This window comes from Cololabis saira, chromosome 10 (genome assembly GCF_033807715.1).
Source record: "Cololabis saira isolate AMF1-May2022 chromosome 10, fColSai1.1, whole genome shotgun sequence".
In the NCBI taxonomy this organism is placed as follows: Eukaryota; Metazoa; Chordata; class Actinopteri; order Beloniformes; family Belonidae; genus Cololabis; species Cololabis saira.
Genome location: NC_084596.1, coordinates 36,190,942 through 36,216,896, shown reverse-complemented (window position 1 = coordinate 36,216,896; position 25,955 = coordinate 36,190,942).

The window sequence follows — 25,955 nt, the reverse complement described above, 5'->3', positions numbered from 1 at the left end:
GATACCCATGCAGGTCTCTTACAGAACTAAAATATGCAACTATACTTCGACCATCAGAATCTCCCAATCCAGCAGCACTGCGTGAATGTGAATCAACAACAGCATATCTACCATTTCCCCTGATCACAGCACAAGAATTACCACCCAGGGTCAATAAACATGTGTTATAATTATCAAGCATAGTCTCCAATCCATTTAGGAGAGAGGTGTGAATACCCTCCTCAATAAGATCTCCATCAACTACATTGACCACACCACTTACAAAATCACCATAATCAAAAGTAAACTGCTGGTTGTCAAAAACATGTTGTCCTGGCAAATCAGGAACAGACAAGACCTCAAAACCACCACTGATCCTCATGTTCTCACGCAAATATACATACAAGTCATTGCCTAGATACAGAACATGGTCCAAATCATTACGTTGCCACGAAAATACACTACTGACTGTGTGTTTAGCCAAGCTTGCTAAAGCTATGGGCATACACTGCTGCCCTGGGTATTTAAATTCAGGATGGGCCTGATGGAATCTTCCCCTAATCCATTTAATGGTAGCAGATGTACAGTCCTCATGATCAGCAATAACATTACTGTTTGAACACACTGAACCTGAACAAGAAGCGACATCCGTCCTATCTTTAATACGTCTCGGCAAACACAGCGGAGGGAAGTCTTCCTCCACCAGGACCACGTCCACAGGGCTGGGGAACGATGACTCTGAAGACACATCTGACAAACATGCTCTCAAAGTCAAACAGCTGTGCATCAATAAATGACTGTTAAGGCTGATCAGGAAGATACAAACATTAGAACTAGAAAAAAATCTTACCAGTGACGCAGGCTGCAGGAGCATCCGTCTGTGTAATGACCACAGGACTTGGATGTTTAGGCTGTGAAGAAACAGTGTCCACAACAACCTTCACCTACAAGAGGACAATAACCAAAAATGATTAACTAATCCCATCCATACATTTGATCATGGTTTCACTTAGGGATGGGCGATATGGCCTTTTATTAATATTTCGATATTTTTAGGCCATGTCACGATACACAATATATATCTCTATACTTTGCCTTAGCCTTGAATTAACATTTTGATGCTACAATCACACCAGTATGATGATTCTATATGTCCACATTAAAACATTCTTGTTCATAATGCATAAATATATATGCTCATTTTAAACATTCATGCTCTCTGTCTGTTTCAGAGAAGGAGAGACGAGACGAGACGAGAGTGAGAAAAGCCTGCAATTTAATGCCCGCGGCTAAAAGCAAAATGCGTGAAAATTTATATTCGAATATGCATGATACAGTCATTTTGTACACCACACAGAGTAGAAGCCGAGATACATCAGCTATACTCGATATATCACCCAGCCCTAGTTCCCCTCACCACATAATACAAGCAAAAGTATCATCAAATATAAATAAGCAAATATTAACTTAAACTATGACTAACCTTCTGCCGAGCCAGTCTCCTCTTGGAAGTGGCTGAACACACTGAACCTGAACAAGGAGCAACGTCTGTCCTATCTTTAACACGTCTTGGCAAGCACAGCGGAGGGAAGTCTTCCTCCACCAGGACCACGTCCACAGGGCTGAGGAACGATGACTCTGAAGACACATCTGACAAACATGCTCTCAAAGTCAAACAGCTGTGCATCAAAAAATGACTGTTAAGGCTGATCAGGAAGATACAAACATTAGAACTAGAAAAAAATCTTACCAGTGATGCTGGCAGCAGGAGCATCCGTCTGCGTAATGACCACAGGACTTGGAGGTTTTGGCTGTGAAGAAACAACAGTGTCCACAACAACCTTCACCTACAAGAGGACAATAACCAAACATAATTAACCAAATCCATCCACACATTTGATCATGGTTTCAATCACCACATAATACAAAAGTATCATCAAATTTAAATAATCAAATATTAACTTAAACTATGACTAACCTGCTGTTGAGCCAGTCTCCTCTTGGAAGTGGCTGCCTTAGGCTGACGGTCCACACGGGGTTTCTAAAAGATATACATCGAAAGTAACATTTTGTTAGTTATTATTTCAATCACAAACAAAAATCAACAAACAAGATAAAACAGGTTTTTCCCTGGTCAACATTGTGATTATTTGACCGAAAAGGTCTGGGCTGGAAGCATGAAGCTTATCTTGCCCACCTTTTAATTAAATATAGTATACAAAAAAAAAACAAAAAAAATTAAGTATCATAAGTTTACACAAAATAAAAACAATAATAATAATAATAATAATAATGATGATGATAGCAATACTATGATAATAATAATAATGATAGCTCTGAAAACCGAAAAGATGCTAAAGAAACCAACAAAACCAATTTAAGTTGTCATTTTATCTCATGCATGTGTACATTCTTCTTTGTTTGCTTAATGTGTGTCTATATTTGTATATATGTGCATTACCATTGCTTTGATTAATATCTTTGAATAATATCTTGTATGCTTTTATTGAATTTGCTATTTGTAAAGAATTTACAACATGTTACTAAAAATATACTTAAACACAAGATTTACCTTCTTGCCAGGTGGCGCAGTGCACACAGGATTAGACAAATCAGATGGAGCAACCCTGTCCAACATATCCATCGTGGAGCTGCTGAACCAGACTGGGTTCAGTGGGATGAAACACTCCTTCAAAACAAAAATCGAAATGGAGTCTATTAGTGACAACCATGTTGACCTACAAAACAAATAATCACTAAAAATATCAATGATTACATTACGTATAATACAAATAGACTAACCTGCAGAGTGGGAATCCCAATTTGATCCCTGGTACAGGACTCTTCCGTGGGGGGCTTCCTCTGTAAAGACAAAATGTTTCCATTTAACATAAACATCCTATTTGGAATATAAATGAGACAAAGATTTTAAATGTTACTGCTTGCTATGAAGTTACAATCAAATCATTACCTTCCCACACCGTGGCACACTCCGAGGCTCGGGTGGAGGACGTCTCTGCACCGATGGCCTGGCAGACATTCTGTGGGGTTCAGGTGGATAACGTCTCGGCACTGATGACCTGGCAAACTTTCTGTGGGGTTCAGGTGGATGACGTCTCGGCACTGATGACCTGGCAAACTTTCTGCGGGGCATCCAGGGCTGCGGTGGCGGCATCTCCAGCTTGTTGTAGGCAACAATCCACAGCAACTGTGCAAGAATAGGCATCCCGCAGTCGTCACTCAGATGGATCTGAAAAAAAAAACACATGAAAATTCATTTTCAAATTTGACACACATTTCAACTCTAAAAACATGGACATATCATTCTACTTACACCGTCATGACACCACAGTTCTAAACGTCGCTTGGGAAAGTAGTCAGCAATTTGGATGTACGACATACCTACAGGAAAAATATACAAGAAATATTGAAATATTCAGAGAAAACATTATACACATTGAGGCTATTTTTTTCCTTCTTGAATAACATACCATTGCGTACAGCAACTTGGCTGAAGACGTTCCGGAAGTGGCCCTGGACCTCCTCTTCAACAGTCAGTCGTGGTACAAAATCCATTACGATAACCTAGAGAATAAAAAATGTCATTACAAAAGTACATTTCTTTTTACACTCATTGGTGGCTGTCACTATAATTTCCATGAGTACAGTTAAAGCAACACTACGTAACTTTTCCACCCTAATACAATATGTCCAGTTATTGTGATGGTACATCAACTTCCAACAGGTTTAATGAACCTATGTCATGGTCTGAGGGATCTGTATCGCCTTCACTGGCACTATGTAACTTTAAGGTGGATGGTAGGAACCCTGCCACACTACTGGTAAAGCACTACCGCTTTTGTCCAAAGGAGCCGCCAAACTCAACAAAAGCTGAAAGTTACATTGTGCTGCTAGTCAACAAAGTTCAATTAACATTTTTTATTGTCAGAAAAAAACGTGCACATCTTTCAAATGCGATGCTTTATACTGGCCACACTGCAATAACAGACTTGGCTGTCTTTTTCTGCAATGTTCCTCTAGTCTCTCAAAGTAGGCCAGGGCTTAAAGTAAAAAAAAAAATCCTGAGCCTGAACTTTTTTCCGGGCGCGGGGGCACATGCGCTCGGCAATTTGGCAAGCAACAAAAATGACATAATTTGAATATTATTTTCCTTTTCACTATGGATGCTTTTGATGTCAAGTTTCGCTAGTTGTCATTGTGTTTCACGGGGTATAAGCTGACCTACAAACTAAAATATGAATATTTTAAATTAAGGTCAATGTTATAAGGGCAGGTAAAACTCAGGCAGGCTAATTAATTGGTGGAATTATTGATTAGCAACCATTTAATTCAGTAAAGGACAAATATATATATATTTGTATTAGTACTTTACTGAATTAAATGGTAGCTAATCAATATTTTTTTTATTCTGGTGCTATGCCCATACCTGTCAAGTCTCCTGTTTTGGCCAGGAAACTACCGTATTTTAGTATTCTCACAAGGTTAGTGGCAACAACAGGAAAAAAAACAACAAATCAGAGGATGGATGTAATGAGAAAGATGACATTTCTGCCAGAAAAGCAAAGACTATCTTGTAAATTTATCTAAAAATGGGAGCCAGAGACCCACATGAGTGAGGATGACAAATTAAAAGAAAATGTTTCACTTTAAGACAATCAATTTGTATATAAACTGAAAATATTAAAAATAAATAAATGTGCTTTAATTCCCCTTTGTTTTCATTTAGACTATTATAGGAACTACATACATAGTGTCAACAAAGGTACATAAAGAGCACATAATTGTAGTTTGTAAATGATTGACAGGTAGATATTTTAAATATTTTGTAAACCTGTCTTAAAATGTAATACTGGACCTCGGTTGGGCTGGTTGGACAGAAAGTGGCGGAAAATTTCCCTTATTTTTAAATCCAAAACTTGACAGGTATGTAGGCCTATGTCATGAGTATTCATATACAGTAATCCCTTGTTTTTGTGGGGGTTACGTTCCAAAAAGAACCCGTGATAAGTGATATCCGCATAATAGCAACCCTTTTTTTTTTTTTACAATTATTATAGAAGGCTTCAGATTGCAGAGATCAGCACGGCCTCGCACGTATTCCACTGCTCTTCTGATGCTGCTGCATCCCGACTCGCGCTGTAGCGTCTTTTTCTTCTAAAGCCCGCGGTGCAGGTGTGTTTTTTCGAGAGAAGAACATGGTTATGGGTATTTTTTTGTCACTCTTTTTCTTCTGGGCAAAAAGATTTTTATAAACTGATTTTCATTAATTTTTTCTCCATCTTGAAGTCAGTGATTCGTATTCCGGCAGGTTGAAACACTGCTCTGCACCCTCTGTGCCCTGCTGCCGTCAAAGACCCGCCCAGCTCTACTTCTGATTGGCTAGTGTTAGTTTGGTTGAGCGCCAGAGCTGCTTTCCTCTCATTCCATTGGTAGACGAACTCAGTTGACTTAAACTTTTTTTTTTTTTTTTTTAAAGCAGTCAAACTCGCACGCCGAGAAAAGAACTCTGTACGCCGGAAATCCGGCACGGTGCCGTAATACTTTAAGCCCTGGTAGGCACAGCACAGTCCAGTCACTACTCATTGTAAAATGACAGTTTGATTAAGTAACTCAACACAAATGTAAAAAACCCACATGGACCTACTCCTGCTGAAGCAGCTTTGCCACCTGGAGGATATATTTTTGATGTATACCTGTACAAAACAAGTGCAAGGAGGGAAAAAGGAATAGAACGAAAAGGAAAAAGAAACCTACATTGCCCCAACGCCCACGGACAGCAGTAAGTAGCTTCGTGAAGTCGTCTGAAGCCTGATCAATGGTCCGTCTGGCAGTCAAATTGTTGCTCGGGGCCAAAAGAACAACGAGATCTGGTGGGTGTGGAAGAGCAGCATGCAGGACCTCACGACGCAAATCGATGGCACATGCCCCTGGGGTGGACATCACACCGAAGGAGAGACGGCCCTCCGGCATGCAGACGAACCCATCAACAATGGGACGTAGGTGAGAATCGCCAATCAACAGGACGAACTGAAAAGAAGATCATGCCTTAATATTGGCAACTTTTTTGTACAGGGCAATTCATGTCTGAAACGCAAAAAATCACAGTACCTTCTTGTCCAGGGACACCTCTGGAACAACCAGCTTGTGGCGCCGTCCGGTAATAACTGAAGTTGGCCAGCTCGTCACACGGTGTCGTTGGCCTGTGCCGTGCCCTTTGAAGGAACACAAATACACGGAGACAATGTTAACGCAAACAATAAAAAAAAAATATTACAAAATGTTACTGTTGAACACCAACCTGCTTGGAAGTCTGTGGACGGAGAAAGAAGACCTTCTGGGCAGGACATCACACCACACAGCTAAAATAGATGACACAAAAAAAAAAACATTGTAAGTTAATGCAAATTATCAATACAAATACATGATTTTCTATACATTGTTCAGCCTGATTGGAGATTCTTAACCTCCTGAGAGCCAGGCTTTTGTTTGATGTGTATTTTTTGTTTCCCTACTATTTGGGATCAGTAGGACCTAATTTTTGTTGAAATAAAGTTTTTGCTTTATATGTGCTGTTGAACTATATCAAATCCAATATCCTCACATGAGGACAATGGGCTTATTTTCTCTCTATTTCCCTTTCTTGGTCCTGCCCTGCATCTTTGCACATCCTGGTCAGGTTCTAATAATAAAAATATGATACATTTTATTTGCAATATACTCATCATTTTGAATGAAATAAAGTGCTACACAGTAAAAACATGGGTATTAGGTTATATCTCTATATCATTTATATATTATTTTAAATTGTTTTCTTTCCTATTTCAAGGAAATAAAAACTTGTTCAACTGGAAGATTATTCTATTTATTTATGGTGAAAATGTGCTTTAAACAAATAGAAATAAAATGAGGTTAAGATTTATACTTTTTCCCAAATTTGTGTTAGTTCATTATGACACCACAACATGGTACAGGTGGGGGTTGTGGATTAGAATAATGGGTCAATGTTCATACAAATGAAGTATCATGGCGCAGAACAGAGGAAATGTACAGTCCTCATATGAAACAAGGGTCTCAGGGGGTTAAACTGAAAAATGTTCACATTACAGATATTTGTTAATTTTGAAATTACCCGGCCAGGTGAAGGGCATTCCGGAACCTTTAATACCTGAAAAAAAAAAATATAAAACATTAAAAAACAAAGTAAAAAAAAATATACACACACACACAATATACACACACAAACTTATATGAAGCCATACCTTTGCAGCAGTTGAAGGGGGAGACAACCCAGCTTTCCCCGATTTCTAAACAAAAAAAAAATTCCAAAAACAATTAGAGTAATAATTGAAATTGAATGTAATATCATATATAGTTTTCTTAATTTAATACATAGTACAAAATTTCAGTGAATTTACCAGCTGACTGTCAACATCCACACACAAATCCAAGTTCCTCCAACGTCTTTGGGCAGCTTCAGAACGATGGCCCTTACGCCCCATCCTGGCAATCAGTCCTTGATGGGGGGAAAAAAAAAAAAAAAAAAAAAAGCAGAAAACAGCCAAAACACTTACCTGCCTGCTGAATCAAAGTTGTCCGTGTTGGTGTTAATGTCAAAGACTGAATGAACTCAGTGAGGTAATGTTATGAATCAATATGATATACAAATTAATAGAAATCTCAGAATAAAATGTCTCGATCTCAATGTATCAAGGTCTCGAAGCTGTAAAAAGACAAAAAAAAAAAAAGAAGATTATCAATTATATACAAAACAAATACTCCAGTGGTCTACACGTTTAACTCTGTGTGACGTAGTTGCAGAAGCAGAGCCGCCTCCCCCTCCTACTCGCATGCATAGGAGGAGAGAGAAACGAGAAGTCGCGTGTTACAGACAGAGCAACCCGCTCTGAGCGGATTGAAAAATAGTCAATAGAGAGATGGCAGCTGCAGAAAAGGCCGTACTTTTGGACAAAATAGGGGCCTGAAGTACGTGGTGGGAATATTTTGTGTTCAAACCGAGCGATAAGGGCGAGCCACTGAACCCAGAAGCACCGCAGTGCAAGCGCTGCTACAAAGTGTGCCTCTCAAAAGGAGGCAACACTTCAAACTTGTCGAAACATTTAAAGGACAACCACATGGACTTGTTCCGCGACTTTAGTCAAAAACGACAGCTGATAACTTTGTTCACCAGTTCACTGCACTGTCATGTCAATGAAAGAAGTACAGAGCCTCTCCCAGCCCGCATTAAACCTACATTAGCCTACATACACAGAATTAAAACATGTCCATGGTTAATAAATGCAATTTAAAATAAAAATTACATTCTTAAAATATTTAAATAAATTCCACAGACTAGAATATAACTTGAATGTTTTTATATATTTTTATATTATTTAATGTTTTATATATTATAAACCATTAAGGCAATTACTTATATGAATGAATTATTATTTTATTGAAACACTTTTGTAAAACATTCCATTAGCCTACAATATCTAATCCTATCCTACAGGACCTTCTCAGAAAATTAGAATATTGTGATAAAGTTATTTATTTTCTGTAATGCAATTTAAAAAACAAAAGTCATACATTCTGGATTCATTACAAATCAACTAAAATATTGCAAACCTTTTATTATTTTAATGTTGCTGATTATGACTTACAGTTTAAGATTCCCAGAATATTCTAATTTTTTGAGATAGGGTATTTGAGATTTCTTGAACTGTAAGCCATGATCAGCAATCTTAAAATAATAAAATGCTTGCAATATTTCAGTTGATTTGTAATGAATCCAGAATGTATGACGTTTTTGTAATTGCATTACAGAAAATCACAATATTCTAATTTTCTGAGAGAGTCCTAGATGATAGAATGAGCCTCAATTTATTTTTCAAATTATGCCCATTTAATGTTTCATGTGGCCTATAGTTTCAAAACACAAACCTTTTGAACAATGAGAACAAGTAAAATAAAGCAATGGCATTCAAATTAAAATGTCCATGTTAATTAAAATAGTGTACCCCCTCCCTCCCCAAATTACAGAAGTCTAGTGCTCCTGGCAGTATCTGTGTATTCCAGCATCAAGCTGTGCATCTGAACATGTCTTCAGCACATCTGGGAATATCTGCAGTCCAAGGCGTTCTAGACTGACCAAGGAAAATGTAGACATTCTTGTTTTCTTGGCTAGGAACCTGAAAAATGAAAAACAGTGATAGCCCGCCAGCCATCCTAGGAGGAGTTTTTGCTGCTACAGTATTTTATTTAACATGGTGACTTTAATTTGAATGGCATTGCTTTATTTTACTTGTTCTCACTGTTCTAAAGGTTTGAAAATTTTAATATCCCATGCAAATTATTTATTTTATTCATTGTTATTGTTCCCAAAGTCTGCTTTAAAATAAAGGAAAATATTGACATTTGAGTGTTCCACCTTTTTACAAAAAGTATCAAAAAGTATCAGAATACATATTGGTATCCATATCGAAACAGAAATTTTGTATTGTGACAACCCTACCCCCCTCACAAAAAGACAAAGAAACATATTTTCTCATCAACAGTACATATTTTAAAATTTTCAGGTAAAAAGAACATCTGAACCATTTTTCCCCACACAAGAAATAACGTTTGAACCACTTTTTCAGACAATCTCTACTCCATCCCAAAAACAGGACCATGAGATACAGTTGCGTACTACCCTGTTCTATATACCTGATAACATATTACTCCTATATAGGATCAATAAAGTTCTTATTTCATGCCATCTAAAAAAATGAAATGTATTAAGTACACACACACACACACACACACACACACACACACACACACACACACACACACACACACACACACACACACACACACACACACACACACACACACACACACACACACACACACACACACACACACACACACACACACACACACACACACACACACACACACACACACACACACACACACACACACACACACACACACACACACACACGTTACTGTAAAGATAGATTTGGAGTTTGAATGCGTGCTTTGAATGCAAAGCAAACCCCGTGAAAATCGGTTGAAAATTAAGTGAATTATAGGCTACTTATGTAGTACACACCTCCTTACTCAATAGAAAAGACGCACTGGAATAAACGATACAAGATGGCTACCACGGCCGCGTGTATGCCGACCCATGCTGACCGAGACCGACTTTGCTAAAAAAAAAAAAAAAAAAAGGGAACGTTTTTTTACGTGAGAGATGAAGTCCTTGGCCACCACACACAGCTTCAAACATTTCCCTACGCCTTAGATTATTATTGGTATTATTATTATATAAAAACACCGGTGTCTTGTCGCACTAAAAGACTAGTGCATCGGCAAAAACAATCCCCGGTAATTCACAACCGTGGTGCCTTTTTTTTTATTTGCGTCGTTTTTAATTCTATTTGCAGGAGGGGTTTTATATTTTTAGCGTTCATTTTATTTGCAGCAGTGTTTATTTTTGTTTGCAATGTTTACCCTATTTGCGGCGGCGTTTGTTTCAATTTGCAGCGTTACTTTCATTTCATTTCATTTGAATTCATTGAACATAATTACACTTTTGTCACGGCTAATTTTCAGTTTAGTCAGCCTAAAAAATACCCAGGCGGTGAAAATATCAATGAACACGGTATACGAACTATGCAAACAAAACTTTACAAAAACATAACAGTAGTACACTTACCTTGAGCTGAACTCAAACTGGTTAACGCTGAGGCAACAAACTTTTTAAACTCTACGGGGGCGTGGCTAAGGACTGTGTGCAAAGCTGTGAGCCAATTACTAAGCAAGAGGTGTGGTTACGTCACAATCTCGCGATATTTCTGTGAATTTCATCCTTTTTGCGTAACTTAGATTGACTAATACGCAATTCTCTTACCCAGGTGGTTGGCTGACAGGTAACGACACTGCCCTTTGGTACATGGAGCTGATAGTTCGAAACCTAAGAAAATATATTGTAGGTAGTTAGTTTTTTATTTTTTTTTCTACCGGCAGGAAACTTTTCATCAAAGATTAACTTTCACCCAAGCCCCATAAATATATATATAAATATATATTAATATAAGTTGATAGAACACTATAAATAGGAGTCAACATTTTTTTGTGATCCTTTTCAATTCGTACAAGACTAATTGTCTCAAATTAGCTTAAGGAATGAAATATGAAAATGCAACAATATTCTACCATCTCATTTATTTTATCTATTTTCTATAAAGGTTTTTTCAATCTGATTTTTTCCCTGCAAATCAGGTGTCTTGAAGGAAGATATATAAAACCACACGATATTATCATTATTATTACTGTTTATTAATTGTTATTACCTATTTATTATTCATTTTTTACCCCCTTCCCTGTATGTGTGTATGTGTGTGTGTGTGTGTGTGCGTGTGTGTGTGTGTGCGTGTGTGTGTGTGTGTGTGTGTGTGTGTGTGTGTGTGTGTGTGTGTGTGTTTCCTCTAAATAGGAGTATCTGGCGATGCAGTTCCCTATCGGAGTCCTAAAGTCTGTAAGGCCGTCACCATAGACATCATAATAGAACAGTGTTTCTATATGATGTCTATGGACGCCACCCCCGCTACTGTATTTGGGTCAAATCTCGCAATGTACGCAGTGCAATTTCAACCAATCAATACAAAGACATGAAAACTGAAGGACACGCCCCCTTGAGTACATAATAGGTTAACCGTGCCATTTCGACGACAACAGGCAGACGTTTCGAAAATTGTGGTAAGTGAAAAACTAATTTTCTTTATATCTACAATCTCTGTGAAAAAATCTCTGTGGGTGCCAAAAACATTTACTACTTAGAGGAGATCATTTGTACAAATTATATTTGCGCATGTTAAACAAATGAAAAAGCATTATAACACACCTAATGCAATACTGTAATCATATTCTATATACATTTAATAACCGTATTTTGGCGACCATTAGGTGAATATAAACGTGTTATTGTTCTTTTTTCAAATATGCTACTGGCCAAAAGGCGTCGATTAAACCCAAAACCATTATTTAAAGCAGCAAGGATGACGCATTCATGATAAGTGGGGGGATGGGAGCATTCACAAAAACGGAATTTGAAAGTGAATCACAGCTCAACAGAAAACGGCCTGAAACCTCATGCTCGTGTCAGTTGATTAATTCTAATCTCAACTCCATACTGGCATAGGTTTAGGGCATTAGGATGATTTCAAATACCCACAGAATATTGTGATTTAGGAGTACATAAACATTGAAAAACGTCAAAAAACTTTAGACTCTCGTGAACATCAGGGAAAAAAAAGTTTATGTTTATAATTTTACTTTTTGGACCAAGAAAAAAAGAACAAAAAAAGCTGCTGGTATTTCTTTCTGTCGTGTCCCTGTATTTTCGCCATGTTTCTTCTGCACGTTTTTTCACTCTTCCTCATCCCCTTCTAACACCCCCCCCCCCCCCCCCGGGAACACTCATCCACATAGGCACTTTGCTGCCATCTACTGGCCAGATATTTACAGACAAGTTGCACCACAAAATGGACGACATATGGCGTCCATGGCAAAGAACAGTTGTAAATGTATAGACGCAAATGGACGTCAATGGCATGGCACTGGGAGTGTTAAAAGACACATTTTTCAAAAACTATTTTAGGTCTTTGCAATAATTTCTGGTACTATTTTATACATTAGCGACACAAAATAAATGTGAGAACAACAAAATAATCTGTGTAAAGGGTACACCAAAGAGGAACGTATCAAAACCAAAAATTAATGACCAATGACGAATCATTTTTTCTTTTCTTCCACAGATCATGGCATATAAAAGTCCTACGAAATTCGAAAACATCGATGACGTGGAAGTGCAAAACATTAGACATGGTCTACAAATCTTGGCAGTGAGTTTTACATTCCAAATTCATCATTTAAATACCACACAACTCTCCAATAATAATGTTTTACTGAGACAAATAATCTGTTTGTGTCATCTTTTACAGTATACTTGTTGTGACAAACATGTCAAACAATATGAACATTACCAACAGTGTTGCCAGGTAGGCTCGGATGCCTCATCATTGCTTGTGAAACAAACAAGACAAATCAGGGCTCTGAAAAAGCAAAATTTATTTTTGCAGTCTGAACTCAAAACAGTCAATGACAAAATAAAGGACATGAAAAAAAAGTGTTCATGTTCTGAAGATAACCAAGGTAACCAACTATCTACATTGCATTATGACTTAAATCATACACTTAAATATATATATTGAATACTACATTTTCCTCTTCTTTGCAGAAATAAAAGATGCAGAGATGCTAGAACTGTTTCAAGAGGAAACAGCTAGCACAAGTGGAGGAAAACCACAAGAAGAAAAATTCCATTTGATCCTGGAAGATGACAGTGACGACAGCACCTGAAAAAAGCCCTAAATATGGACAATTGTAAATAGTTTACATTTAAATACTGTGTGTGTGTGTGTGTGTGTGTGTGTGTGTGTAAGTATATCATTACTTGAATTTTTTTTATTAAACATTTTTACCAAAACATGTTTCTATTTGCAAAATGAATATTAACCTATGTACAAACAAATGTCCTTTGCCAAAACTCTTAAAGATAATTTCATGCTCCTAAAAACCGTTCTTACACAAATATACTATTACCTATCTTACCATTTCAAATAAAATAAAAAATCCTTTAGTAGTCCCACAAAGGAGACATTTGCAGATTACAGCAGCAATGGGGATAGTACAGAAAACAAGAGGCATCAATAAAAACAGTTATCACACAGTGATGATAAAACACTATAAACAGTGTAATAAGACGAAAAAAGAGAACAAAGCAAATAATAAAAAATACTAGTATATAAAAAAAAAACAAATATATATTTAAAGATGTTATTTACATAATTCCACGTTACAAAGAATGATATTGCACATTTTTTTCCAGTATGTATATTTATTGTCAGGTTGTTACATTAATGGTCTACTGTGAGCAGTTCTGACCACAACAAAACAAAAAAACATCAACAATCAATTCAAAACAATGTCTAATTTCACTCTACATATGTCAACTATCAAAAAAACATCGAATGACATCTCCACAAATGAAAACAACATTCAAGCTGAGATACATCACATTCCCATTGTCTTGAAAACACCGTTATAATAAAAAAGATATAGTGTTAACAATAATCATGACAAAAACCAATAATAAATAACATACTGTAATAATTGAACAAAATAATCAATTGCACCATTCATTCCTTTATTCATTCAGTAAAATGTGTTTCATTTAAGTATGATCCTCTAAAATAAAACAGCTCTCATGATGATTCTACTGACCTAGTATATGGTCATAAAGAATCCTTACAACATATATATTATGACATATGTTTTCAATTTCAGTGGAATGCTAAACTTACAGTTTTCATTATCCTCCTCCTATAGAGGTTGAATATTATCATCCCATTGTTTTGCCCCTGTTAGGAATTTTAATACACGTTTTAAGCTCTGCAGGAGTGTGGCTACTGACTGGGTGCAAAGCTGTGAAACAATAACCAAGCCGAAGTGTGCTTTACAGGCTGTATTGAAGAAAAAGGGCTACAGAAAAAACCTTTTTGCGTAACTTAGATTGACTAATACGCAATTCTCTTACCCAGGCAGTTGGCTGACAGGTAACGACACTGCCCTTTGGTACATGGAGCTGATAGTTCGAAACCCAAGAAAATATATTGTAGGTAGTTAGTTTTTTATTTTTTTTTTTACCGGCAGGAAACTTTTCATCAAAGATTAACTTTCACCCAAGCCCCATAAATATATATATAAATATATATTAATATAAGTTGATAGAACACTATAAATAGGAGTCAACATTTTTTTGTGATCCTTTTCAATTCGTACAAGACTAATTGTCTCAAATTAGCTTAAGGAATGAAATATGAAAATGCAACAATATTCTACCATCTCATTTATTTTATCTATTTTCTATAAAGGTTTTTTCAATCTGATTTTTTTCCTGCGAATCAGGTGTCTTGAAGGAAGATATATAAAACCACACGATATTATCATTATTATTACTGTTTATTAATTGTTATTACCTATTTATTATTCATTTTTTACCCCCTTCCCTGTATGTGTGTATGTGTGTGTGTGTGTGTGTGTGTGTGTGTGTGTGTGTGTGTGTGTGTGTGTGTGTGTGTGTGTGTGTGTGTGTGTGTGTGTGTGTGTGTGTGTGTGTGTTTCCTCTAAATAGGAGTATCTGGCGATGCAGTTCCCTATCGGAGTCCTAAAGTCTGTAAAGCCGTCACCATAGACATCATAATAGAACAGTGTTTCTATATGATGTCTATGGACGCCACCCCCGCTACTGTATTTGGGTCAAATCTCGCAATGTACGCAGTGCAATTTCAACCAATCAATACAAAGACATGAAAACTGAAGGACACGCCCCCTTGAGTACATAATAGGTTAACCGTGCCATTTCGACGACAACAGGCAGACGTTTCGAAAATTGTGGTAAGTGAAAAACTAATTTTCTTTATATCTACAATCTCTGTGAAAAAATCTCTGTGGGTGCCAAAAACATTTACTACTTAGAGGAGATCATTTGTACAAATTATATTTGCGCATGTTAAACAAATGAAAAAGCATTATAACACACCTAATGCAATACTGTAATCATATTCTATATACATTTAATAACCGTATTTTGGCGACCATTAGGTGAATATAAACGTGTTATTGTTCTTTTTTCAAATATGCTACTGGCCAAAAGGCGTCGATTAAACCCAAAACCATTATTTAAAGCAGCAAGGATGACGCATTCATGATAAGTGGGGGGATGGGAGCATTCACAAAAACGGAATTTGAAAGTGAATCACAGCTCAACAGAAAACGGCCTGAAACCTCATGCTCGTGTCAGTTGATTAATTCTAATCTCAACTCCATACTGGCATAGGTTTAGGGCATTAGGATGATTTCAAATACCCACAGAATATTGTGATTTAGGAGTACATAAACATTGAAAAACGTCAAAAAACTTTAGACTCTCGTGAACATCAGGGAAAAAAAAGTTTATGTTTATAATTTTACTTTTTGGACCAAGAAAAAAAGAACAAAAAAAGCTGCTGGTATTTCTTTCTGTCGTGTCCCTGTATTTTCGCCATGTTTCTTCTGCACGTTTTTTCACTCTTCCTCATCCCCTTCTAACACCCCCCCCCCCCCCCCCCGGGAACACTCATCCACATAGGCACTTTGCTGCCATCTACTGGCCAGATATTTACAGACAAGTTGCACCACAAAATGGACGACATATGGCGTCCATGGCAAAGAACAGTTGTAAATGTATAGACGCAAATGGACGTCAATGGCATGGCACTGGGAGTGTTAAAAGACACATTTTTCAAAAACTATTTTAGGTCTTTGCAATAATTTCTGGTACTATTTTATACATTAGCGACACAAAATAAATGTGAGAACAACAAAATAATCTGTGTAAAGGGTACACCAAAGAGGAACGTATCAAAACCAAAAATTAATGACCAATGACGAATCATTTTTTCTTTTCTTCCACAGATCATGGCATATAAAAGTCCTACGAAATTCGAAAACATCGATGACGTGGAAGTGCAAAACATTAGACATGGTCTACAAATCTTGGCAGTGAGTTTTACATTCCAAATTCATCATTTAAATACCACACAACTCTCCAATAATAATGTTTTACTGAGACAAATAATCTGTTTGTGTCATCTTTTACAGTATACTTGTTGTGACAAACATGTCAAACAATATGAACATTACCAACAGTGTTGCCAGGTAGGCTCGGATGCCTCATCATTGCTTGTGAAACAAACAAGACAAATCAGGGCTCTGAAAAAGCAAAATTTATTTTTGCAGTCTGAACTCAAAACAGTCAATGACAAAATAAAGGACATGAAAAAAAAGTGTTCATGTTCTGAAGATAACCAAGGTAACCAACTATCTACATTGCATTATGACTTAAATCATACACTTAAATATATATATTGAATACTACATTTTCCTCTTCTTTGCAGAAATAAAAGATGCAGAGATGCTAGAACTGTTTCAAGAGGAAACAGCTAGCACAAGTGGAGGAAAACCACAAGAAGAAAAATTCCATTTGATCCTGGAAGATGACAGTGACGACAGCACCTGAAAAAAGCCCTAAATATGGACAATTGTAAATAGTTTACATTTAAATACTGTGTGTGTGTGTGTGTGTGTGTGTGTGTGTGTAAGTATATCATTACTTGAATTTTTTTTATTAAACATTTTTACCAAAACATGTTTCTATTTGCAAAATGAATATTAACCTATGTACAAACAAATGTCCTTTGCCAAAACTCTTAAAGATAATTTCATGCTCCTAAAAACCGTTCTTACACAAATATACTATTACCTATCTTACCATTTCAAATAAAATAAAAAATCCTTTAGTAGTCCCACAAAGGAGACATTTGCAGATTACAGCAGCAATGGGGATAGTACAGAAAACAAGAGGCATCAATAAAAACAGTTATCACACAGTGATGATAAAACACTATAAACAGTGTAATAAGACGAAAAAAGAGAACAAAGCAAATAATAAAAAATACTAGTATATAAAAAAAAAACAAATATATATTTAAAGATGTTATTTACATAATTCCACGTTACAAAGAATGATATTGCACATTTTTTTCCAGTATGTATATTTATTGTCAGGTTGTTACATTAATGGTCTACTGTGAGCAGTTCTGACCACAACAAAACAAAAAAACATCAACAATCAATTCAAAACAATGTCTAATTTCACTCTACATATGTCAACTATCAAAAAAACATCGAATGACATCTCCACAAATGAAAACAACATTCAAGCTGAGATACATCACATTCCCATTGTCTTGAAAACACCGTTATAATAAAAAAGATATAGTGTTAACAATAATCATGACAAAAACCAATAATAAATAACATACTGTAATAATTGAACAAAATAATCAATTGCACCATTCATTCCTTTATTCATTCAGTAAAATGTGTTTCATTTAAGTATGATCCTCTAAAATAAAACAGCTCTCATGATGATTCTACTGACCTAGTATATGGTCATAAAGAATCCTTACAACATATATATTATGACATATGTTTTCAATTTCAGTGGAATGCTAAACTTACAGTTTTCATTATCCTCCTCCTATAGAGGTTGAATATTATCATCCCATTGTTTTGCCCCTGTTAGGAATTTTAATACACGTTTTAAGCTCTGCAGGAGTGTGGCTACTGACTGGGTGCAAAGCTGTGAAACAATAACCAAGCCGAAGTGTGCTTTACAGGCTGTATTGAAGAAAAAGGGCTACAGAAAAAACAAAAAAATAAAGAAAGCAAGGACCCTCCTGCTTCTTAAAGGTTAATTAGTTGGGTTTAGTTTATTTGGTGTTACAATTTTTGCTGTTTTATGTTTTTGTTTTTTGGGTTTAGCTGCTTTTTTTAAAAAAACCTTGATCCTTTGGCAATATTGTTATTGCTATGGGTGTTTTTCTTTTTTATTTCTAAATATTAGTCATTATATGCCTTTTTACATCTTATTGTAAAATATTAGTATTGTATTGTATATAATAAAAGTAACGTTACGTGAACAATAAATCAAACGCTCCCTTCCATGCAGTGTGTGGGTCTAGGAAGTAAGACTGGAACATGCTATCACAAAAGCACAAATAGTGGGGTTTTACTAATATTTATATCTTACAAATATTTTAAAAATTACGAAAAAACAATTCGCGACTCAGATTATATCGCTATGTTGGTGTCTCCTCAATCAGTCAGTCGGAAAAGAGCCAAGCTCATTCGTGGCTGACGGGTAGCGTCGCCGGCTTTCGTGTGAGAGATCCAGGGTTCGATCCCAGCTCATTGCAAAGGTTGTCAGCAACTTCTGTTTTTTTTTTAACATCAAAATTTGCATCTCCGTCCTGCGACGACGCGCATTACTTTTCTCATTCAAAAGCATTACCGTAGCAACACTCGACGCCAAAAAGTGCGCCACCCTTTATCTGATTGGTCCATATTTGATAGTTCCCCAAAAGTCACCAAATTTTGCATGCAAGCCAGGCTTGGCGATAAATGTGATATTTCATGGTTTGCATTAACGGCTCAACAACGCCCCCTAGAATACTTTTCTCTGCCATAACTTTTGAATGGTTTGACATAAAGAGTTGTGGATATTGTCATGGGACTCGGTATTGAGTCCTTGACCTTCATTGGCCTGAATTAGCCCCGCCCCTTCTTCTGATTGGTTGTCCCAATTTTCTGCTATAACTTTTGAATGGTTTGACATAGAGAGTCGTGGGTGGTGGTAATAATATCAAATAGTAGTGTTTTACTAATATTTATACCTTACAAATATTTAAAAAATTAGGAAAAAACAGTTACAGACCCATTATAGAGTTATAGCTAAGCCAGGGTATTGTGGACTTTAGTTCCAGAGATTTTGAGTTCCAAATTTTGCATGCAATCCAGGCCTGGTGATAAATTTGATGTTTCATGGTTTGCATTAATGAGCTTGGCCTAACAACTCAACAGCGCCCCCTAGAATACTTTTCTCTGCAATAACTTTGGAATGGTTTCGCATAAAGAGTCGTGGGTGGTGTCATGGGACTCGGCATTGAGTCCTTGAACATAATTGGTGAAAATTAGCCCCGCCCCTTCTTCTGATTGGTTGTCCCTATTTTCTGCTAAAACTTTTTAAGGGTTTGACATAGAGAGTCGTGGGTGGTGTCATTTCTGATATGCTTATGGGGGGCGGTGGACGTGAGTGCGAGGGCCCGTTCATCGCTGCTTGCAGCTTTAATTATTATTATTATTATTATTTTCCTGACAAAGTGAAGGCCTTTTTGCCCCCCTTAACATGCCCAAAAAGTCACCAAATTTTGCACCCTAGTCAGGCCTGGCGAAAAATTTGATATTTAAAGGTTTGCATTAATGGGCGTGGCAAAATGGCTCAACAGCGCCCCCTTGAAAACTTTGTGCCTCAAGCCCCACAATACGGTTTGACGTACATGCACGAAAATCGGTACACACCTGTATCATGGGACAACTTAAACAAAAGTCTCTTGGGGTCATGCCCGAAACCGAACAGGATGTCGGCCATTTTGAATTAGTCGTGTCATTTTGGCGAAATTTATGCCATTCCTTCGAAAGTTAATTCAGCCCGAACCGTAACGTGCCCCCAAGTGTGTTATACATCAAAATGTGCGTCTCCATCCTGCGACAACACGCATTACTTTTCTCTTTCAAAAGCGTTACCGTGGCGGCGCTAGACGCCAAAAAGCGCGCCCACCCTTCATCTGATTGGTTCGACAGAAAAAAATTTGTGCTTCAAGCCCCATAATACGGTTTGACGTACATGAACGAAAATCGGTACACACCTGTATCATGTCGCAACTAAAAGAAAAGTCTCTTGGCGCCATGGCCGAAACCGAACAGGAAGTCGGCCATTTTGAACATTCTGAATTAATTGCGTAATTTTGGAGCAATATATGCCATTCCTTCGAGAGTTAATTCAGCCCGAACCGTATCGTGAACCCAGATGTGTTATACATCAAAATGTGCGTCTCCATCCTGCGACTACACGCATTACTTTTCTCTTTCGAAAGTGTTACCGTGGCGACGCTAGACGCCAACAAGCGGACCCCCCCTTCATCTGATTGGTCCATATTTGATAGTTCCCCAAAAGGCACCAAATTTGGCATGCAAGCCAGGCCTGGCGATACATTTGATATTTCATGGTTTGCATTAATGGGCGTGGCAAAATGGCTCAACAGCGCCCCCCCGGAAAATGTTGTGCCTCAAGCCCCACAATACGGTTTGACGTACATGCACGAAAATCGCTACACACCTGTATCATGGCACAACTTAAAGAAAAGTCTCTTGGAGCCATGGCCGAAACCGAACAGGATGTCGGCCATTTTGAATAAATTGTGTCATTTTGGCGAAATTTATGCCATTCCTTCGAGAATTAATTCAGCCCGAACCGTAACGTGAACACAGATGTGTTATACATCAAAATATGTGTCTCCATCCTGCGACTACACGCATTACTTTTCTCTTTCGAAAGTGTTACCGTGGCGACGCTAGACGCCAACAAGCGCACCCCCCTTCATCTGATTGGTCCATATTTGATAGTTCCCCAAAAGTCACCAAATTTTGCATGCAAGACAGACTTGGCGATAAATTTGATATTTCATGGTTTGCATTAATGAGCGTGGCCTAACGGCTCAACAGCGCCCCCTAGAATACTTTTCTCTGCCATAACTTTTGAATGGTTTGACATAGGAAGTCGTGGGTGGTGTCATGGGACTCTGTAATGAGTCCTTAAGCTTCGTTGGCCTTAATTAGCCCCGCCCCTTCTTCTGATTGGTTGTCCCGATTTTCTGCTATAACTTTGGAATGGTTTGACATAGAGAGTCACGGGTGGTGTCATCAGATTATTTATGGACTCCTTGACCTTCATTGGCCTGAATTAGCCCCGCCCCTTCTTCTGATTGGTTGTCCCTTTATTCTGTTATAACTTTTTAATGGTTTGACATAGGAAGTCGTGGGTGGTGTCATGGGACTCTGTAATGAGTCCTTAAGCTTCGTTGGCCTTAATTAGCCCCGCCCCTTCTTCTGATTGGTTGTCCCGATTTTCTGCTATAACTTTGGAATGGTTTGACATAGAGAGTCCCTCTTCCTGATTCAAACGTCTGCTGGCCCCGCCCGACCAATCAGTGGCGAGTAGGGTGATGACGGCCCCGCCCCCCGACCAATCAGTGGCGAGTAGGGTGATGACGGCCCCGCCCCCCGACCAATCAGTGGCGAGTAGGGTGATGACGGCCCCGCTCCCCGACCAATCAGCTCCCTGTAATATGGTGACATCAGAAATAGACCCGTGCTCAGCCCGGTTAGAACCTCGGTAGAATGGTTACAGAAAAAGTAATAAAAATAGTAGTGTTTTACTAATATTTATACCTTACAAATATTTTAAAAATTAGGAAAAAAAAGTTCCAGACATTTTATCGCTATGTTGGTCTGTCTTAATCCAGTAAGTCGAAGTGAAAGGGATAGCTGAGACATAGCTCAGCCACAGCATTGCGGTCTTTGGTGCCAGAAGTCGAGAGTTCGAGCCTGGCTGTACCTATGATGAAATTTTTTGTCAGCAATATTTGTGTTTTTTTTACATCAAAATGTGCGTCTCTGTCCTGCGACGACGCACATTACTTTTCTCTTTCAAAAGTGTTACCGTGGCGACGCTAGACGCGAAAAAGCGCGCGTCCCCTTTATCTGATTGGTCCATATTTGATAGTTCCCCAAAAGGCACCAAATTTGGCATGCAAGCCAGGCCTGGCGATAAATTTGATATGTCATGGTTTGCATTAATGGGCGTGGCAAAATGGCTCAACAGCGCCCCCCGGAAAACTTTGTGCCTCAAGCCCCACAATACGGTTTGACGTACATGCACGAAAATTGTTACACACCTGTATCATGGCACAACTTAAAGAAAAGTCTCTTGGAGCCATGGCCGAAACCGAACAGGATGTCGGCCATTTTGAATAAATTGTGTCATTTTGGTGAAATTTATGCCATTCCTTCGGCAGTTAATTCAGCCCGAACCGTAACGTGCACCCAGGTGTGTTATACATCAAAATGTGCGTCTCCATCCTGCGACAACACGCATTACTTTTCTCTTTCAAAAACGTTACCGTGGCGACGCTAGACGCCAAAAGGCGCGCCCCCCCTTCATGTGATTGGTCCATATTTGATAGTTCTCCAAAAGTCACCAAATTTTGCATGCAAGCCAGGCCTGGCAATAAATTTGATATTTCATGGTTTGCATTAATGGGCGTGGCTAACGGTTCAACAGCGCCCCCTAGAATACTTTTCTCTCCCATAACTTTTGAATGGTTTGACATAGAGAGTTGTGGGTGGTGTCATGGGACTCTGTAATGAGTCCTTAAGCTTCGTTGGCCTTAATTAGCCCCGCCCCTTCTTCTGATTGGTTGTCCCGATTTTCTGCTATAACTTTGGAATGGTTTGACATAGAGAGTCGTGGGTGGTGTCATCAGATTCTTTATGGAGTCCTTGACCTTCATTGGCCTGAACTAGCCCCGCCCCTTCTTCTGATTGGTTGTCCCTTTTTTCTGCTATGACTTTTGAATGGTTTGACATAGGAAGTCGTGGGTGCTGTCATTTCTGATATGCTTATGGGGGGCGGTGGACGTGAGTGCGAGGGCCCGTTCATCGCTGCTTGCAGCTTTAATTATTATTATTATTATTTTCCTGACAAAGTGAAGGCCTTTTTGCCCCCCTTAACATGCCCAAAAAGTCACCAAATTTGGCATGCAAGCCAGGCCTGGCGATAAATTTGATATTTCATGGTTTGCATTAATGGGCGTGGCAAAATGGCTCAACAGCGCCCCCCGGAAAACTTTGTGCCTCAAGCCCCACAATACGGTTTGACGTACATGCACGAAAATCGGTACACACCTGTATCATGTCGCAACTTAAAGAAAAGTCTCTTGGAGCCATGGCCGAAACCGAACAGGAAGTCAGCCATTTTGAATTAATTGTGTAATTTTGGCACAATTTATGCCATTCCTTCGGCAGTTAATTCAGCCCGAACCGTAACGTGCACCCAGGTGTGTTATACACCAAAATGTGCGTCTCCATCGTGCGACACCACGCATTACTTTTCTCTTTCAAAAGTGTTACCGTGGCGACGCTAGACGCGAAAAAGCGCACCCACCCTTCATCTGATTGGTCCATATTTGATAGTTCTCCAAAAGTCACCAAAATTTGCATGCAAGCCAGGCCTGGCGATAAATGTGATATTTCATGGTTTGCATTAATGGGCGTGGCCTAACGGCTCAACAGCGCCCCCTAGAATACTTTTCTCTGCCATAACTTTTGAATGGTTTCACATAGAGAGTCGTGGGTGGTGTCATGGGACTCTGTAATGAGTCCTTAAGCTTCGTTGGCCTTAATTAGCCCCGCCCCTTCTTCTGATTGGTTGTCCTTTTTTTATAATAAAATTGCCGCGAGCCGCCAGTCGCTCTCGCGCTGACTCCCGCTTCCTGATTCAAACGTCTGCCGGCCCCGCCCCCTGACCAATCAGTGGCGAGTAGGGTGATGGCGGCCCCGCCCCCCGACCAATCAGTGGCGAGTAGGGTGATGACGGCCCCGCCCCCCGACCAATCAGTGGCGAGTAGGGTGATGACGGCCCCGCCCCCCGACCAATCAGCTCCCTGTAATGTGGTGACTTCAGAAATATTCCCGGCTCAGCCCGGTTACAACCTTGGCAGAATGGTTACAGAAAAAGTAATAATTAAAATAGTAGGGTTTTACTAATATTTATAACTTACAAATATTTAAAAAATTAGGGAAAAAAAGTTCCAGACATTTTATCGCTATGTTGGTCTGTCCTAAGCCAGTAGGTCAAATGAAAAGAATAGCTGAGACTTAGCTCAGCCAGATTATTGCGGTCTTTGGTGCCAGAGGTTGGGAGTTCAAGCCTGGCAATATGCCCGAAACTTTTGGCAGCAATTTTTGTGTTTTTTTTACATCAAAATGTTCGTCTCTGTCCTGTGACGACGCACATTACTTCTCTCTTTCAAAAGTGTTACCGTGGCGACGCTAGACACGAAAAAGCGCTCGTCCCATTCATCTGATTGGTCCATATTTGATAGTTCTCCAAAAGTCACCAAATTTTGCATGCAAGCCAGGCCTGGCGATACATTTGATATTTCATGGTTTGCATGAATGGGCGTGGCCTAACGGCTCAACAGCGCCCCCTAGAATACTTTTCTCTGCCATAACTTTTGAATGGTTTGACATAAAGAGTCGTGGGTGGTGTCATGGGACTCGGTATTGAGTCCTTGACCTTCATTGGCCTGAATTAGCCCCGCCCCTTCTTCTGATTGGTTGTCCCGATTTTCTGCCATAACTTTTGAATGGTTTGACATAGAGAGTCGTGGGTGGTGTCATCAGACTCTGTATGGAGTCCTTGACCTTCATTGGCCTGAATTAGCCCCGCCCCTTCTTCTGATTGGTTGTTCCTTTTTTCTGCTATAACTTTTGAATGGTTTGACATAGAGAGTCGTGGGTGGTGTCATTTCTGATATGCTTATGGGGGGCGGTGGACGTGAGTGCGAGGGCCCGTTCATCGCTGCTTGCAGCTTTAATTATTATTATTATTATTTTCCTGACAAAGTGAAGGCCTTTTTGCCCCCCTTAACATGCCCAAAAAGTCACCAAATTTTGCACCCTAGTCAGGCCTGGCGAAAAATTTGATATTTAATGGTTTCCATTAATGGGCGTGGCAAATTGGCTCAACAGCGCCCCCTTGAAAACTTTGTGCCTCAAGCCCCACGATACGGTTTGACGTACATGCACGAAAATCGGTACACACCTGTATCATGGCGCAACTGAAAGAAAAGTCTCTTGGCGTCATGCCCGAAACCGAACAGGAAGTCGGCCATTTTGAATTAGTCGTGTCATTTTGGCGAAATTTATGCCATTCCTTCGAAAGTTAATTCAGCCCGAACCGTAACATGCCCCCAAGTGTGTTATACATCAAAATGTGCGTCTCCATCCTGCGACAACACGCATTACTTTTCTCTTTCAAAAGCGTTACCGTGGCGGCGCTAGACGCCAAAAAGCGCGCCCACCCTTCATCTGATTGGTTCAACAGAAAAAACTTTGTGCCTCAAGCCCCATAATACGGTTTGACGTACATGAACGAAAATCGGTACACACCTGTATCATGTCGCAACTAAAAGAAAAGTCTCTTGGCGCCATGGCCGAAACCGAACAGGAAGTCGGCCATTTTGAACATTCTGAATTAATTGCGTAATTTTGGAGCAATATATGCCATTCCTTCGAGAGTTAATTCAGCCCGAACCGTATCGTGAACCCAGATGTGTTAT